Source organism: Salmo trutta, chromosome 19, assembly GCF_901001165.1.
Source record: "Salmo trutta chromosome 19, fSalTru1.1, whole genome shotgun sequence".
NCBI classification, from domain to species: domain Eukaryota; kingdom Metazoa; phylum Chordata; class Actinopteri; order Salmoniformes; family Salmonidae; genus Salmo; species Salmo trutta.
In genome coordinates this window covers 45,249,132-45,268,791 of record NC_042975.1, presented here as the reverse complement: position 1 = coordinate 45,268,791, position 19,660 = coordinate 45,249,132, and the positions used below count along the sequence as shown (strand labels likewise).

Sequence of the window (19,660 nt, the reverse complement as noted above, 5' to 3'; positions counted from 1 at the left end):
TATAATGGACCGTTTTTGGATTGAATAAACAACAACAGTAATTGTGTAAAGGCAGCGATGTAGTGCTGTGTTCCAAACAGAACAACTGCAAGTGTGCTTGCTGTAGTTCCTCAACGGCACCGCTAGGAGAGCTCAAAAATGCACCTTATACTTTTATAACTCTTCTTTGAGTTATAAAAATGAATTGGAATTACTTAGGAACTGTGCACACCATCATAAATTGTTCTGAAATCGTGTCTGTAGTTAGTAACAAATACAATTAGCATTCCTGAAACCTTATTTTGTTGAAATATAATTGGATCTCTGACAAATTAAGCTTATTGATTGCACCCAAATTGGCCGTTTTTAATTTATAGGATTCAGATAATATTCAATAAATATAGTACCCAACATCCTATTTGGACTAAACTTCTTCCTACCAATGAGTAAGACATGAGGAATCCCCCCCCCAAAAAAAATGTCAAAAGCCACCCACTTACCCCTAACACCCCATGCCAATCCCACCCCAACAACCAGTATACAGTATCAGTTCTCTATATTTGACAAGCAGTATGAAGCTGTGGCTTGGAGTATTGCTTCTCCATACTATGTCATGTATTCCTTGTGAATCTGGTGATGTTTTGTTGCTTGCATTATTTGCCATATAGTGTGAACGTACCAGGTATTGGCCACTAAATGCATCTGTTCCTGCTATACCGTCACAATATTTGATCCATTGTGCTGGTCTCTTGTCTTTATTAAATAGATCACATTTCCTTTGCAACCTTGGTTAGAAAAACAATAGATTTGTCTCATTATGAAAATAAATGGTATGGTCCTCCTCACAATTCAAGCCAGTCCTCCATGAAATGACATGGAACGTTTCACAAGCTCTAGTATGTCAATGCTTTATATTTTACCCTAGTGTGAATAAATCCAAAAGCCATGGCTAATAATAATTTGTTTGACTGGCTTTCCTTTGCAGAGTAGAAGGACAAACAGTGATGAGGGGAGAATTTGTGTGTGTGTGTGCAAGTGTGTGACAGAGAGGGCTGTCATTATTGAAGAGTAGGACTGTGCGTGGTGCTGCTGAGGCTTATCCCCACAGGAGGGAGGCTGTGTAAACGGGGGCTTGATGAGGAGCTGGGTGTAGAGGAGTCCACTGACAGTTTCTGCTTTGTGCTCAAGCCCAGGCTAGTGATCACTGAGCAGCAGTGACTATCTCCATCCAAATAAACACAACTTCTCCTGACACTAGAATAACAAGGCCCAGTGTTGCAGCTGTACAAAAAGGTCCACTCTCTGGCTCAGGATGCAACACCTGTGATTGGATAAGGAGGTTGCAGGACACCTGTGATTGGATGAGGAGGTGGCAGGACAAGAATGGTGGTGGTTAACCTCCTGGAGGCAGAAGAGAGGAGACTGGCTGTTCACTTCACTTCCCCCGTGCAGCTCAATGTGTCTCACCCTCATTGACCCCTCACACCTCCAGGCCTGACTGAACACATTAACCACGTACTGTATGCTCCTCGTGACTTAAGACACAATTAATTCAGTAGTCTCTCAGACCAACAGAGGCAACCAGATTTAGATCAGAACATATCAAATTTTTTAGGTCAGTTATACGAGTGAAATAAGAGATGAGATCAGAATAAGAGCCGTGTGTATATTAGCCTGCACTAGTCTATTCATAAACAAACAGGCTTGTCCGACCTAGCCTACTGGTTGGCTGTGGCCTGGCTGCTTGTCCAATCAGGGTTGTGTTGTGTGTGTGTGTGTGCTGTATAGCGCTGTGTTCAGTTTGCTGTGCTACCTCAGGACAGGACAGTATGGGGGTTGGTCGGTGAATGTAACCCAACACATGGGGCTTCTCTTACATCACCTCAGCCAACTGCTAACAAAAGCTCCAGAAGACCCAGCGCCTTGTCTCTGCCTGCTGCCTGTCAGCTGGCCATCTGAAATGTGATATTACATACAAATAGGCCTACAACCGTCTGCTTAGGATAGTAACGTAAAGCCTTATAACACTCTGGTGCTGACGACTGTTGGGCAGTGGGCAAAGTGCTCTGCCAGAGTGGAGTAGGTTAGTAGCGCTTTGGGCAGAGTGTAGTAGTGAAATGGCCTAGTCTTAAGAAGTGTGCTGTGCTCCAGTTGTGTAGTATAGTGTGCTGTGCTCCAGTGTTGTAGTATAGTGTGCTGTGCTCCAGTGTTGTAGTATAGTGTGCTGTGCTCCAGTGGTGTAGTATAGTGTGCTGTGCTCCAGTGGTGTAGTACAGTGTGCTGTGCCCCAGTGGTGTAGTATAGTGTGCTGTGCTCCAGTGGTGTAGTATAGTGTGCTGTGCTCCAGTGGTGTAGTATAGTGTGCTGTGCTCCAGTGGTGTAGTATAATGTGCTGTGCTCCAGTGGTGTAGTATAGTGTGCTGTGCTCCAGTGGTGTAGTATAATGTGCTGTGCTCCAGTGGTGTAGTATAGCGTGCTGTGCTCCAGTGGTGTAGTATAGTGTGCTGTGCTCCAGTGGTGTAGTATAATGTGCTGTGCTCCAGTGGTGTAGTATAGTGTGCTGTGCTCCAGTGGTGTAGTATAATGTGCTGTGCTCCAGTGGTGTAGTATAATGTGCTGTGCTCCAGTGGTGTAGTATAATGTGCTGTGCTCCAGTGGTGTAGTATAGCGTGCTGTGCTCCAGTGGTGTAGTATAGTGTGCTGTGCTCCAGTGGTGTAGTATAGTGTGCTGTGCCCCCAGTGTTGTAGTATAGTGTGTTGTGCCCCAGTGTTGTAGTACAGTGTGCTGTGCTCCAGTGTTGTAGTATAGTGTGCTGAGCTCCAGTGTTGTAGTATAGTGTGCTGTGCTCCAGTGTTGTAGTATAGTGTGCTGTGCTCCAGTGTTGTAGTATAGTGTGCTGTGCTCCAGTGGTGTAGTATAGTGTGGTGTAGTATAGTGTGCTGTGCTCCAGTGTTGTAGTATAGTGTGCTGTGCTCCAGTGTTGTAGTATAGTGTGCTGTGCTCCAGTGTTGTAGTATAGTGTGCTGTGCCCCCAGTGTTGTAGTATAGCGTGCTGTGCTCCAGTGGTGTAGTATAGCGTGCTGTGCTCCAGTGTTGTAGTATAGTGTGCTGTGCTCCAGTGTTGTAGTATAGTGTGCTGTGCTCCAGTGTTGTAGTATAGTGTGCTGTGCTCCAGTGTTGTAGTATAGTGTGCTGTGCCCCCAGTGTTGTAGTATAGCGTGCTGTGCTCCAGTGTTGTAGTATAGTGTGGTGTAGTATAGTGTGCTGTGCTCCACTGGTGTAGTATAGTGTGCTGTGCCCCAGTGTTGTAGTATAGCGTGCTGTGCTCCAGTGGTGTAGTATAGTGTGCTGTGACCCAGTGTTGTAGTATAGCGTGCTGTGCCCCAGTGTTGTAGTATAGCGTGCTGTGCTCCAGTGGTGTAGTATAGCGTGCTGTGCTCCAGTGGTGTAGTATAGCGTGCTGTGCTCCAGTGTTGTAGTATAGTGTGCTGTGCTCCAGTGTTGTAGTATAGTGTGCTGTGCTCCAGTGTTGTAGTATAGTGTGCTGTGCCCCCAGTGGTGTAGTATAGTGTGCTGTGCCCCAGTGGTGTAGTATAGTGTGCTGTGCTCCAGTGGTGTAGTATAATGTGCTGTGCTCCAGTGGTGTAGTATAGTGTGCTGTGCTCCAGTGTTGTAGTATAATGTGCTGTGCTCCAGTGGTGTAGTATAGTGTGCTGTGCTCCAGTGGTGTAGTATAGTGTGCTGTGCTCCAGTGGTGTAGTATAGTGTGCTGTGCCCCAGTGTTGTAGTATAGTGTGTTGTGCCCCAGTGTTGTAGTACAGTGTGCTGTGCTCCAGTGTTGTAGTATAGTGTGCTGAGCTCCAGTGTTGTAGTATAGTGTGCTGTGCTCCAGTGTTGTAGTATAGTGTGCTGTGCTCCAGTGTTGTAGTATAGTGTGCTGTGCTCCAGTGTTGTAGTATAGTGTGCTGTGCTCCAGTGTTGTAGTATAGTGTGCTGTGCTCCAGTGTTGTAGTATAGTGTGCTGAGCTCCAGTGTTGTAGTATAGTGTGCTGTGCTCCAGTGTTGTAGTATAGTGTGCTGTGCTCCAGTGTTGTAGTATAGTGTGCTGTGCTCCAGTGGTGTAGTATAGTGTGGTGTAGTATAGTGTGCTGTGCTCCAGTGTTGTAGTATAGTGTGCTGTGCTCCAGTGTTGTAGTATAGTGTGCTGTGCCCCCAGTGTTGTAGTATAGCGTGCTGTGCTCCAGTGGTGTAGTATAGCGTGCTGTGCTCCAGTGTTGTAGTATAGTGTGCTGTGCTCCAGTGTTGTAGTATAGTGTGCTGTGCTCCAGTGTTGTAGTATAGTGTGCTGTGCTCCAGTGTTGTAGTATAGTGTGCTGTGCCCCCAGTGTTGTAGTATAGCGTGCTGTGCTCCAGTGTTGTAGTATAGTGTGGTGTAGTATAGTGTGCTGTGCTCCACTGGTGTAGTATAGTGTGCTGTGCCCCAGTGTTGTAGTATAGCGTGCTGTGCTCCAGTGGTGTAGTATAGTGTGCTGTGCCCCAGTGTTGTAGTATAGCGTGCTGTGCCCCAGTGTTGTAGTATAGCGTGCTGTGCTCCAGTGGTGTAGTATAGCGTGCTGTGCTCCAGTGGTGTAGTATAGCGTGCTGTGCTCCAGTGTTGTAGTATAGTGTGCTGTGCTCCAGTGTTGTAGTATAGTGTGCTGTGCTCCAGTGTTGTAGTATAGTGTGCTGTGCCCCCAGTGGTGTAGTATAGTGTGCTGTGCCCCAGTGGTGTAGTATAGTGTGCTGTGCTCCAGTGGTGTAGTATAGTGTGCTGTGCTCCAGTGGTGTAGTATAGTGTGCTGTGCTCCAGTGTTGTAGTATAATGTGCTGTGCTCCAGTGGTGTAGTATAGTGTGCTGTGCTCCAGTGGTGTAGTATAGTGTGCTGTGCTCCAGTGGTGTAGTATAGTGTGCTGTGCCCCAGTGTTGTAGTATAGTGTGTTGTGCCCCAGTGTTGTAGTACAGTGTGCTGTGCTCCAGTGTTGTAGTATAGTGTGCTGAGCTCCAGTGTTGTAGTATAGTGTGCTGTGCTCCAGTGTTGTAGTATAGTGTGCTGTGCTCCAGTGTTGTAGTATAGTGTGCTGTGCTCCAGTGTTGTAGTATAGTGTGCTGTGCTCCAGTGGTGTAGTATAGCGTGCTGTGCTCCAGTGTTGTAGTATAGCGTGCTGTGCTCCAGTGTTGTAGTATAGTGTGCTGTGCTCCAGTGTTGTAGTATAGTGTGCTGTGCCCCCAGTGTTGTAGTATAGCGTGCTGTGCTCCAGTGGTGTAGTATAGTGTGGTGTAGTATAGCGTGCTGTGCTCCAGTGTTGTAGTATAGTGTGCTGTGCTCCAGTGTTGTAGTATAGTGTGCTGTGCTCCAGTGTTGTAGTATAGTGTGCTGTGCCCCCAGTGTTGTAGTATAGCGTGCTGTGCTCCAGTGTTGTAGTATAGTGTGGTGTAGTATAGTGTGCTGTGCTCCAGTGGTGTAGTATAGTGTGCTGTGCCCCAGTGTTGTAGTATAGCGTGCTGTGCTCCAGTGGTGTAGTATAGCGTGCTGTGCTCCAGTGGTATAGTATAGCGTGCTGTGCTCCAGTGTTGTAGTATAGCGTGCTGTGCTCCAGTGTTGTAGTATAGTGTGCTGTGCTCCAGTGTTGTAGTATAGTGTGCTGTGCCCCCAGTGTTGTAGTATAGTGTGCTGTGCTCCAGTGTTGTAGTATAGTGTGCTGTGCCCCCAGTGTTGTAGTATAGCGTGCTGTGCTCCAGTGGTGTAGTATAGCGTGCTGTGCTCCAGTGTTGTAGTATAGTGTGCTGTGCTCCAGTGTTGTAGTATAGTGTGCTGTGCTCCAGTGTTGTAGTATAGTGTGCTGTGCTCCAGTGGTGTAGTATAGTTTGCTGTGCTCCAGTGTTGTAGTATAGTGTGCTGTGCTCCAGTGTTGTAGTATAGTGTGCTGTGCTCCAGTGTTGTAGTATAGTGTGCTGTGCTCCAGTGGTGTAGTATAGTGTGCTGTGCTCCAGTGGTGTAGTATAGTGTGCTGTGCTCCAGTGGTGTAGTATAGTGTGCTGTGCTCCAGTGGTGTAGTATAGTGTGCTGTGCTCCAGTGTTGTAGTATAGTGTGCTGTGCTCCAGTGTTGTAGTATAGTGTGCTGTGCTCCAGTGGTGTAGTATAGTGTGCTGTGCTCCAGTGGTGTAGTATAGTGTGCTGTGCTCCAGTGGTGTAGCGTGTGGAGCTGTAGTGTTGTGGTGCTAGGTGATATCAGGGCCATGGTCTGTGTACTGGATTAGCATGGAGGATTGAGAGCCATCTGGCCATTTTGCCTGAGAGAAGTGGGGGTGGAGGGAGGGTGTAGGATGCACACTCACACACTGACACATTGACCCCCCCCCCCCCCCCAATCTTCATGCTCTCTGTCTGTTGCTGGTGGTTGGTGTGTGTTCACGTGCATGTCTGGGTGTGTTTGTGGTTTGTTGTACATTCATCTACAGTACCTACCTGCCACCCCTCATTGTGTCATGCAAAGATAGACTGTAGGCACTATGGTGACTTTGAGGACAGGGCATGTTCAGTAAAGATCAGTCATCGGCCGCCATGGGAACCTGTGCAGCTTTAACCAATATCACATTTTACCAGACCACATCGGCCACACTGTGGTCAGACTACAAGCCTGCGAGGAGAGGACCGTTTGCATAGCACCTCACAGATGTAACCATGCCACCATCAGACTACTAGCTAACCATGCTATTCCGAAGCTCCCTTTTCATTTCAAAAACTACAATGATTGTTTCCTCTCATCGTGGTATTATGGGGAGGACTGGTGGCAGAGAAAAGTGGTGCTGGCCAATGACAGTATGGGGTTAATGAAGGATCGGCCCCAATCTGTTCCTGTACTACAGCAGGCCAGGCTGCGCGTGTCTGTCTGATCCCGATGACTGACTGACTGACTACGACGGCTTATATGGCGAGAGAGGGAAAGACTCCCATTAGCTTTAGGTCCACTCCACAAGACCTACTTTCATCCACCGACTGCCATGCGATTATATATACTACTACCACTAATAATAGACACAGCAACACATAGCACTCAAAATACCACAACGGTACTACTTTTAGGGTAACTTCTGTTACTAATACTGACATAAGACATATTAACACTTCATTCAATTAAAATGTGACGTTTCTAAACCTGTAGCTAGCTCGTTGGTTAAGTAACCGATAATCAACGAGGGGCTACGCGTTCTATGGAAAATAATGAACGGCGTGGACCACAACGCGCTAGTGGAGTGGAACTGACATTACAGTTGAATTATTTTCCAGAAAACGCATAGAGCTCCGAGTTGATTATCCCTTTTATACCATGGCTATAATTTAACACATTTGCCACTAGGAATGTGTTCATTTGCCAGTAGAAATGTTCAACATCCACTGAAGTAGCAAGCAATTTTAATATAGCTACAGTAGTTGCCTTGGTAACCAAACAAACAGACTTGTTAGTTTAGCTAGCTAACCAAACCATCAATCCTAGCTTGCTATTATGAGAATCTAATTCAACAATACCAATACTTTTTTCAATTCGACTTTTGCTTTCAAAAGCAGCTCAAAGAAAACATGTAAGAATTAACTATAGCCATTGAATTCTACCGTGCCGATATACCGTGCATTATAGCAAAAATAATGCACACTCTAGAATGCCCTTCAAACCATATCAGAAAAAAAATCAAGCCATGGCACTGGCAAATGTCAAGACCGTTTACTCACATACAAGTTACACCAGGTCCATATTTAATCCATTTGGCATATGATTATCTCTTTGTAATCCCAACATGAGATGAACACAACAGCATGATCACTCATAAAAATCCATTAGGATAGTGCATGCAAATGTTAAGTGTATCTGGGACATACTGTATGTATTCATATTGAAAAATGTAATATTCTCACTTTATGGTCCTCTGTAGCTCAGTTGGTAGAGCATGGTGTTTGGAACGCCAGGATAGTAGGTACAAAAATACAGGAACCTTCCCGCTAGCCATGATTAGCTGAGATAATGGATTAGCTGGACATGCCATGTAGCATGCTTCTGTCTATAACATGAGTATGTGTGGTATGTGTGGATAATCCTGTCTCCCGCACCTTTTTTTGAAAGATATCATGAAGAACTGAAAAAGTTTGGCTACTGCTCTCAACATTGCTGCCCTGAAGTTAATAACGCTATCGACAAAGCTCAGTGGGAAAACGTTGTGATGGAATACTTTCTGAAGGATGATCGTGCCATGCTGACTCTCTCTGACTATGAATCAAAGAGGATATCCCTGATTTAGGTAAAAACATTTTCATTGAACCAGACATTGTTAGGGAAAAAACGGTGTCGTTGTCACAAAAGAAGTTGACCGAGTTTTGAAATCAGTGGAATGCCCAGTGGAAGCCGAGAGATGAATTCCAAATGCGGAAAGAGTTCTAAAAGAGAACACAGAAAGAAGACTACTGTATAAACCACATTTCTCTGGATAACATCTTCAAACTAAGGGCAACCATGGCATCCATAACAGAGGGAGAAGCGTTCATTCATATATAGGGGTAAGAGTCTAGCGACATTTTCAGATATTATAGTTTCTAATTTTGTCAGAAAGTTGTTTTCATTGCAAGTTAAAGCGTACTGTTAGCTCACTCGCTAGCTAACTTCAGCTTGTGGCTCTTTAGCTAATGTAACTGTATCCTGTGCATGTGACAAATACACTTTAGATTTTATGTGTGTTTACCATAGATGGTAATGTGAAGAACAACATGACCTGCACCAAAGTCAGATTAGGATATAGGACAAGGACTAGATCAAGTTTATTTTTACTATTACTTTTTGCTAGTACTTTCACTCATTTATGAAATCTTTGGTTGTTTACTACACTGTGAATCCTTAAAGAGATGGGTGGGGCTAAGGCTTAAGAGGGTGTGAATGATGCTGAATGTGTGTAAACAAACAAGAGCTCTCCAGTATGTGTACCAAATCATTCACGGGCCATTTTCTCAAAAGTTTATTAACTTTCAAAGCATAATTACTTTCTCATTGTTCCTCAACTGCAGTGTATGATATACCATTTTCTAGCTTGGAGTCTCTACTTTTATCCAATGTAAAAAAACACAATTTCAAATTTGGCTACATAGCACCGAATTCAGGTGGGTCACATATTACATTGGCGGTCATTTACCAGCATTTCAGTTAGAAATTCAACTTTACTGAATTGGCTGGGCTCCTAGTCAGACTCAGGAGGCATGAATACCATCTACCACTTCCGAGTATATCACTCGCTAACGTTCAGTCCCTGGAAAATAAAGTAGATGAGCTCAGGGCGAGGATCTCCTTCCAGAGTGACTGTAACATACTCTTTTACGGAATCATGGCTCTCTCCAGATATACTGTCAGCCAGTGGGATTCACCGTCCATCGTGCGGACAGGATGAAATAACTCTACAGGGGAAAGGAAAGGTGGAAGTGTATGTTGCATGATTAACTACCCATGGTGTGGTTGTGATAACGTACAGAAATTCAAGTTATTTTGTTCTCCCGATCTGAAATACCTCACCATCAAATGCATTACCCCCCCAGGTGTCAGTACGAAGCCGAGGAAGTTTACCGAGGTTACATTGAAGGCACTCTTTACGGTCTTCACATAAGGAGCTGTTGGAAGAACCTTTTGCACATGCTGTATGTGTTCCTTCAGGAAGTAGGAGTAGATCAGGATGTCATCAATATAGACCATGAGAAAGCAGTTGAACATATCCTGGAAAACATTGTTCATAAAGGATTGGAAGATGGCGGGGGCATTCGTAAGGCATGACCAGGTATTTGTAGTGCCCTCGAGCGGTGATACAGGCCGTCTTCCATTCGTCACCTTCACGTATACGGACAAGGTTATATGCACTTCGCAGGTCGAGTTTAGTATAGCTGTTGGTGCGGCCCACTTGTTCAAGGGTCACTGGAATCAGAGGAAAATGGTTCTTGACCGTGACGTCATTCAGGGAACGATAATCAATACATGGACGAAGACCACCATCCTTTTTTCCAACGAAGAAGAAGCTGGACGCAGCTGGGGAAGAAGAAGGACGAATGAAACCGTTTGAGTGATTCATCAATGTAGTTCTCCATTGCCTCATTTTCCATGATAGATAGGGGGTAAACGTGGTCCTTCGGTGGGGACACTCCAGGGAGTAAGTCAATAGCACAGTCTCCTGGGCGATGTGGTGGCAGAGTGGAGGCCTTGATTTTGCAGAAGACATTGCTGTACTGGGCGTATTCAGATGGTATGGTGGGTGGCACTGCCGAAGCAGAGTCCTCAATGGTGGTGGCTCTGCAGGGTAGGCTGAGACAACTGGAGAAGCAGGTAGAAGACCAGGACAGTAGTTCACCTTGTTGCCACGAGATGGCAGGGCCGTGACGACAAAGCCAGGGTTGTCCGAGGATGAGTGGCTATTTGGGTGATGAGAGTTCCATGAGTTGAATGGTTTTGGTGTGGAAGACTCCAATCTGGAGGGTGATGCTCTGTGTCAGGTGCATGATGAAGCCTGTGGCCAATGGCTGCCAGTCCAGGGTGTTAATCCTTAAGGGAGGGGTGACAGGCGTTAGATCAATGTCAAGCTCTTGTACTAGCTGGTGATCGATAAAATGACCTGCTGCTCCCGAATCTATCAAGCCTTCTCTGTACTTGGTAAGCCCCTTCACGGTTATCAATACTGGGATGGAGAATTACTTCTGGGAGATATTTAGAAATAAAGACACGCACCTGCATGGCAGCGGGGGTACCCTTCACATCTCTCCATGGGGGACGAACAGGGCAATGGCTGACTAGATGATCTTTCCCTCCACAGTATAGCCAGAGCCATTCTTGGATCTGCTTTTGACGTTTGATACACAGGAGAAGAGCATGGCCCAACTGCATGGGCTCAGAAAGACTCGGACGGGATGACGGAATCATGGAAAGAAGGTTTCAGGTTCCTGGGTGGCAGAGTTCTTCGGCGATGAGGTGGTTGATGGAGATGGACATACGAATGTATTGATTTAAATCCTGAAGGTCACCTCTACAGGCCAGCTCCGCCTGAAGTTCCCTGTTGAGCCGTCTTCGGTAGACGGTAAGTAAAGCAGCCTCATTCCATCCACTCCCTGCAGCCATGGTGCGGAACTCGAGGGCATACTCGGCAGCTGAATTGCATCCTTGTTGAAGTTCTATGAGGAGGTCTCCTATAGGACGACTGAAGGGAGAATGATCGAATACCTTTTTGAAGAGGGTGTGGAAATGGGTCTCGGATCCGAGTTCTGTGCTGTTGGCAGTCCATATGGCAGTGGCCCAATCCAGGGCTTTGCCTGTGAGTAGAGACACAACAAAATCCACCCTGCTCTTGTCGGTGGTGAAGTTAATGGGGTTGTGCTCAATGTATTTGCTGCATTGCATCATAAATCCCTGACATTTCCCAGGTGAACCGTCATATTTTCCAGGCATGGATATGAATGAAGGAGGGCTATGGGTTACAATACCTGGCATCGGAGGAGTAGGAATAGGCTGGCAGAGAAGATGGGAAATTTCCTCCATAAGCTCCTCTTGCTGGGTTAGGCGCCGCTGTAGCTCCGCTGAATCCAATCCATTATTGGGTGAGGTATTCTGAAATGAATACTCGGGGAGAAAAAGGTGTAGATTCATGCGCAGAGCGCGGCAGATGTTTATTAACAGGGTCACAGGCAGGCAATGGTCAAACACAGGTAGGCAGTCAAAAACAAACAATACCTCACAACTATACAAACAGAAAGACCTGAACTAAATAGGGAGCTGATGAGACCAGGTGAGAAATGAACACAGGTGAAATAAATGAACAAAAATAAAAGACAGGGCTACGTTCCAGAACACAAAGAAACAGGGCTACGTTCAAGAACACAAAGAAAAAGAACACAAGGTGGACTAAGAAAAGAAAAGCAGAAACTTACACAAACTGGAAACCGCATATGCTGAGGCTGCATTTATTGTAGCTTTTATAAAGGAAATCTAAGGAAAATGCTACCGAAGTTCTATCACATCTCCTGTGCTATTCGCTCATTGAGAACTCTGGACCATTGCTTCTCCCTCTTACAGGATGGCTAAAAGGCCCTTCACACCCTCCCTTTGGCAAATCAGATCATGCCTCCATTTTGCTCCTCCCCTCCTATTGGCAGAAACTTAAGCAGGATGTACCCGTGGCAAGGAATGTTCAACATTGATCTGACCAATCGGAATCTATGCTTCAAGATTGTTTTGATCACATGGACTGGGAAATACACTGACTAAGGGATAGAGTTCATCAGGAAGTGTAAAGAGGATGTTATTCCCACTGTGACGATTAGAACTTATCCAAACCAAAGACCGTGGATAGATGGCCACAAACTGAAAGTGCGAACTACCACGGCAAGGTGACTGGGAACATGGACTTGTACAAACAGACCAGCTATGCCCTCCGTAAGGCAATCAAAGAGGCAAAGCGACAGTACAGGGACAAAGTGGAATCACAATTTAACGGCTCAGACAGGAGATGTATTTGGCAGGGACTTCAGACAATCACAGATTATAAAGGGAAATCCATCCACGTCGCGGACAATGACGCCTCGCTCCTGGACAAGTTAAACACCTTATTTGTCCGCTTTGAGGAAAACACAGAGCTACCGATGCGGGCCACTGACGCTAACAAAGACTCTGAGCTCTCGTTTTCCGTGGCCAAGGCTGCCGGCCTCCCAAGCTCCCAAATCAATTTATAACATTTTTGACATGCGTTTTTATGGATTTTTTTGTTATTCTGTCTCTCACTGTTCAAATAAACCTACCATTAAAATTATAGACTGATATCAAATTGATCAGAAATACAGTATAGACATTGTTATTGTTGTAAATGACTATTGTAGCTGGAAACAGCAGATTTTTTATGGAACATCTACTAGGCGTACAGAAGCCCATTATCAGCAACCATCACTCCTTTGTTTCAATGGCACGTTGTGTTAGCTAATCCAAGTTTGTCATTTTAAAAGGCTAATTGATCATTACAAAACCCTTTTGCAATTATGTTAGCACAGCTGAAAATTGTTGTTCTAATTAAAGAAGCAATATAACAGGCCTTCTTTACACTAGTTGAGTATCTGGAGCATCAGCATTTGTCGGTTCGATTACAGGTTCAAAATGTCCAGAAACAAAAAACTTTCTTCTGAAACTCGTCAGTCTATTCTTGCTCTGAGAAATTAAGGCTATTCCATGTGAGGAATTAGCAAAAAACTGAAGATCTCGTACAACGCTGTATACTACTCCCTTCACAGATCAGCGCAAACTGGCTCTAACCAGAATAGAAGGAGGAGTGGGAGGCCCCGGTCCACAACGGAGCAAGAGGACAAGTACATTAGAGTGTATAGTTTGAGAAACAGACGCCTCACAAGTCCTCAACTGGCAACTTCATTAAATAGTACCCGCAAAACACCAGTGTCAATGTCAACAGTTTAATGAAGCTGCCAGTTGAGGACTTGTGAGGCATCTGTTTCTGAAACTAGACACTCTAATGTACTCTCACGTCACCCCGCTCCTCCGCACACTCCACTGGCTTCCAGTTGAAGCTCGCATCTGCTACAAGACCATGGCTCATACCTTCAGGCTCTGATCAGTCCCTACACCCAAACAAGGGCACTGCGTTCATCCACCTCTGGCCTGCTCGCCTCCCTACCTCTGCGGAAGCACAGTTCCCGCTCAGCCCAGTCAAAACTGTTCGCTGCTCTGGCACCCCAATGGTGGAACAAGCTCCCTCATGACGCTAGGACAGCGGAGTCAATCACCACCTTCCGGAGACACCTGAAACCCCACCTCTTTAAGGAATACCTGGGATAGGATTAAGTAATCCTTCTAACCCTCCCCCCCTACCCTCCCCCCCAAAAAATATATAGATGTACTATTGTAAGTGGTTGTTCCACTGGATATCATAAGGTGAATGCACCAATTTGTAAGTCGCTCTGGATAAGAGCGTCTGCTAAATGACGTAAATGTAAATGTACTTGTCCTCTTGCTCAGTTGTGCATTGGGGCCTCCCACTCCTCTTTCTATTCTGGTTAGAGCCAGTTTGCGCTGATCTGTAAAGGGAGTAGTACACAGCGTTGTACGAGATCTTCAGTTTCTTGGCAATTTCTCGCATGTATAGCCTTCATTTCTCAGAACAAGAATAGACTGCGAGTTTCAGAAGAAAGTTATTTGTTGGTAGTATATATATATATATATATATATATACACATGAATATATATACATGAATATATATATATATATATTCATGTATATATATGTATATATATATATATATATATATATATATTCATGTGTATATATATATATATATATACATGAATATATATATATACATGAATATATATATATATATATATATATATATGAATATATATATATATATATATATATATATATATATGAATATATATGTGTGTGTGTGTGTGTGTGTGTGTGTGTGTGTGTGTGTGTGTATATATTGTTTATTTATATCCAGACTTTTATTTTGGGGATTTGTGTGTATTGTTTTGTATTGTTAGGTATTACTACACTGTTGGAGCTAGGAACATAAGCATTTTGCTACACCTGGGATAACATCTGCAAAATATGTGTATGCGACCAATACATTTTCATTTGATTTGATTGATTTAGTAGCCCCACAGCTCTCGGTTCGTGGTCTGTGAGCAGACAAGGGTTTGATACAAATCCCATATAGCTAGGTCTGTTCTATCAATCAACACTCACTACGAAAGTTGGGGTTGCTATATTGGAATGAGACCCCTGAAAGCTGTATTCTTTCAACACCATTGCCAATTGTATAGGCAACCTACCAAGTAGGTTCACAGTGTGCTAAGAACACTGAATAATGTGTAGGGTCTTAGATAACCAAAGAATACCCCACTCCTCCAAGAGGTACCGTAGGACTGTAATCACTCACTCACTCACTCACTCACTCACTCACTCACTCACTCACTCACTCACTCACTCACTCACTCACTCACTCACTCTCACACTCACTCTCACACTCACACTCACACTCACACTCACACTCACACTCACACTTATGCACGCACGAGGGAAGATGCCTCTATCAGGATGGATGCTAGTGGGATGTTGGTCAGAGGACAAAGCCTTCATGTGAATTCTGTCTATTTATGGAAATGCAGGGTTTTATTTTTATTTTATTTCACCTTTATTTAACGGTAGGCCAGTTGAGAACAAGTTCTCATTTACAACTGCGACCTGGCCAAGATAAAGCAAAGCAGTGCGACAAAAACAACATCACAGAGTTACACATAAACAAACGTACAGTCAATAGAAAAATCTATGTACAGTGTGTGCAAATGTAGAAGAGTAGGGAGGTAAGGCAATAAATAGGCCATAGAGGCGAAATAATAACAATTTAGCATTAACACTGGAGTGATAGACCTGCAGATGATGCTGTGCAAGTAGAGATACTGGGGTGCAAAAGAGCAAGAGGATAAGTAATAATATGGGGATGAGGTAGTTGGGTGTGCTATTTACAGATTGGCTATGTACAGGTACAGTGATCGGCAAGCTGCTCTCACAGCTGATGTTTAATGTTAGAGAGGGAGATATAAGACTCCAGCTTCAGTGATTTTTGCAATTCATTCCAGTCATTGGCAGCAGAGAACTGGAAGGAAAGGTGGCCAAAGGAAGTGTTGGCTTTGGGGATGACCAGTGAAATATACCTGCTGGAGCGTGTGCTACGGGTGGGTGTTGCTATGGTGACCAGTGAGCTGAGATAAGGTAAGAATTTACCTAGCAAAGACTTATAGATGGCCTGGAGCCAGTGGGTTTGTCAACGAATATGTAGTGAGGGCCAGCCAACGAGAGCATACAGGTCGCAGTGGTGGGTAGTATATGGGGCTTTGGTGACAAAACGGATGGCACTGTGATAGACTACATCCAGTTTGCTGAGTAGAGTGTTGGAGGCTATTTTGTAAATGACATCGCTGAAGTCCAGGATCGGCAGGATAGTCAGTTTTACGAGGGTATGTTTGGCAGCATGAGTGAAGGAGGCTTTGTTGCAAAATAGGGAGCCGATTCTAGATTTAATTTTGGATTGGAGATGCTTAATGTGAGTCTGGAAGGAGAGTTTAGTCTAACCAGACACCTAGGTATTTGTAGTTGTCCACATATTCTAAGTCAGAACTGTCCAGAGTAGTGATGCTAGTCGGGCGGGCGTGTGCGGGCAGCAATCGGCTAGCCGGGAGACGGGCCTAGCTCAAGGCTAGCTCCAGGCTAACTGGTGCTTGCTTCGGGACAGAGACGTTAGCCAGGACTAGCCACTCGGATAGCAGCTAGCTAGCTGCGATGATCCGGTGTAAGGGTTCTTCCAGCTCTTACTAAATGAATCTCCTCTCTGTGAATACCTACTTCCTAAACAGCTGTGTGTTTGTGTGAATACCAGTATGACGAGTGTACAGTATTACCCATGGAAAGAGATCACTTTAACACAACTGACCCAGAAGAAATGGCAGGAATGATTTTCCTGTTATTATTTTGTGAAAATTTGTGCGGTCATTGAGTATAGACACAATAGTTCTATGCCTTTTTAGTTCATTTTGCATCAGATGAGCAAGTGGAACATTTCTAGTTGGTCAGCTGGTTAGGGTTATCGCTAAGATGAATACTCCACTTGCTTTGTAGTGAATGACCTTGGGTTCACTGGGATCTCAGAGTAAAAAGAGTTAATTACACACACACACACAAACACACACACACCACATCCCACCTGCCACCTGTTCTGAGCTGCAGTTGAACTGTGGCTCATTGTGAATCTAATGGAGGTCTAGCGGCTGTATGCAAAGCAGGCCCAGTATCCCAGCAGCACCTAGAGGAGGGGGGACTCAGGAAGGAACTCTGGGAGGAGGTGGAGCTTCTAGAGAGAAAGACTGATATATCAGTCAGAGGAACAGAAAGACAGATTATACAGAATCAGAATCACATGGAGTCAATTATCTTTTACATTTCTAAGGGAATTGAATGAAAGAAGTTTAAATCTAAGAGCTTTCTTGTTCATGTACATTTCCCTCTGACATGATTATCTATACATTATGGACATGAGTTAGCATTTACTGTACAAAAATACAACTATAGCCTATAGTTTGTACCCAGTGGATCAGTGTGGACCTCAGAGAGTTTTGGAGCTCTCTACCTTGAGACTGGTCCCTCTATTGGCAGTTTTCTCTCTGTCTGTTCAAGTGAAGAGGACGATAAAATCATCTTTTCATTCCTTCAATGACTTCTGCAGAACAACTGTTTCCGTGGTGACCTTGACAGGGAAATCACGCGAGAGGTGAGGGTTTGGGCTTTAAAGAGATGACATCTGCTGTGGTTTGGCCTGTGTGTGGTGGTCTGCTCTCCGCTGTGATCAGGGTCTGTGCTGTGCGCCCTCCCCTGTGCTGTGAGGAGAGAGCGTATGGAGAAAAAGGCTGTTGTTTTGACACGTCATTTTATAGGCTTTGAAGTGTACAAAATTACAATAGGGATTTATTGTCGTCCAACATTTTCAGAACTACGTAAAGCAATCCGAAATACTCCAATCCTGCAGAAACATTCTGCACAGCTAGTCATCCTGGTCTCAAGAGGTGATGATTGGTTATCCTAACAGCTCCCCCCTGTAACAGAGCAGAACTGGATATGCCTCTTCAACGTCCACAACAGACCCATTCCCCAGTTGGTCTGTCCCCTCCCCTCCCCTCCACCAGCCCTAATGCTACATAGAGCCATGAGCCTGAGCCAGATCTAGAGGCTGAGCCTGCCTATCCTGCTCAGTGAGGCTCAACTTAGGCAGGCTCCTACAGCCAGCCCTCCCCCATCCTCATCCACATCACTGGGCCAGCTCTAAATCACAGTCCTTCTACAGCTCCTCCTGCTTTAGCCAGGGACATTCAGCATTAATGTTTGATCAGAGCCAAAGAGCAGGGAAGATAACAGCTCTTCATGGATGTAGTGATAGTTGAATAGGAAACATCCCCAGTAATATCTCAGATAATGGTGGGCCATGTACTGTATAGGCAATAGGAAGTGGTGTGTGTGTGCTGGCTCCCTGTGGCTTTTTTGACACGTGTACAGTCCTGTTTCTGTCAAGACGGCATATTCTAATGTGGCAACCGTAATGCAAGCCCCGCCGAGCAAGAAGAGGAAGGGCAATTTAAGGCACGTTAGCCTCATGTCCCCGTTGCTACTTTTCTGCCTTTTTTTCACAGCTTGTGGTCTGAAATTGGCATCACGGTATCATTTTGATGATGCTGCATATCCACAGATGAATAATCCAACAGAATAAATGTAAAAAAAAAAGAAAGTATTGCGCTATTTATTGATGAATCACAGAGAGAAGTCTATTGATGACAGAGCGATTCTGTTTTCCCTCCTGGGCAGTTGACATATTTAAGCATTACAAAAACCTCTTGTTATCTAACCCTACCGTCGTGTACATAGAAAAAAGAGAGTTGTTTGTTGCTTGCCGGTGCTGTTGTTTTTTTTATGTTGGATGGGATCAGAGATGGAGAAACAGGAGATGCTCCTTAGGGGCAGTGCACTCATACAGTAAAAAGTACACTAACTGCCTCCCTGCCTGTCAGCCTGCTGACATTGCCCAATAAATAGGTCAGTGAAGGATAAGGAATGTATGGGCGCCTGTGATATGTCCATCTTTAGCGGTCCCTGTGGACACTGACCACTCAGCAGTACTAAAGCACCCATTAGTCATGTGACTGGCCAGAGGGCCACACCCATGGGGGAGGGAAAGGAAGGGAACTTCCTGCAGTCAACCTGCTGATGACATCATACGTGTACAGCAGAGATATAGTTAACTAACAGTGCAAATCCTTTTACTTTCTATGTACTTATCCTTTCACTTCTAGTGCATTGATTCTAGCTCCCAGTGCTTACAGTATAGTGTATTGTGCGTTCCCTGATGAATAGATAGAGTACTCATTGAGTGTGCTTTATATTACAGACCCCAATGCCTGCGGGCGTTAACACAAATCATCATGTTCATGAATTTGCCCCGTGGCCTACACGCAGGTGTAGTCTTGATGATGTAGTCCTTGTAGAGGACCATGAGTCAGAGGTGCCATCGATGAAGCCCTGTGCTGTGGCCCTGTGGTCCTGTCTGTCTGTGGAGGAATAGTGGGATGCGTTCGCAAGTGTTGTTTTAATGACCTGCGGGCGGAAGGCTTTGAACTTCCTTTCACTTTGATTGGCTGACCAGATAGGGACCTGATTGGTCTGTGTTATTACAGTAATGGTCACATAAGGCCTGCGTCTGGGCTCTGGATATGAACTACAGTACAACACTGCTCTATTATAGTGACCTAATGAAAAGCACAACTGTTTTACCACAAGGTAGTGTAGACGGTCTCTCAACATGGTGCCTGTTGTTACGTAACAAGAGCCATGACTGATGACATCATGCTAACCACAGGATTGATATCTTTCTCAGAGGTAGGCTATTGAGTCTAGCATGGAATATTTAATGCTTAACTGGACAGAGATACAGGCTCTAAGTTCCTCCAGGAACGAAAAGGATAACGTAAATAAGTTAGGTTAGAGACATTGGAAATCAGTTGATCTTTTCTGATCAAAGATACCG

General features: G+C 44.8%; 1 protein-coding gene across 1 annotated transcript in view; it reads left to right on the top strand.

Annotated features, from left to right (window-relative positions):
• LOC115154727 (serine/threonine-protein kinase PAK 3) overlaps window positions 1-19,660 on the top strand; it is a 57,446-nt gene that overhangs the window by 3,160 nt on the left and 34,626 nt on the right. The gene's annotated exons all lie outside the window — the stretch shown is intronic.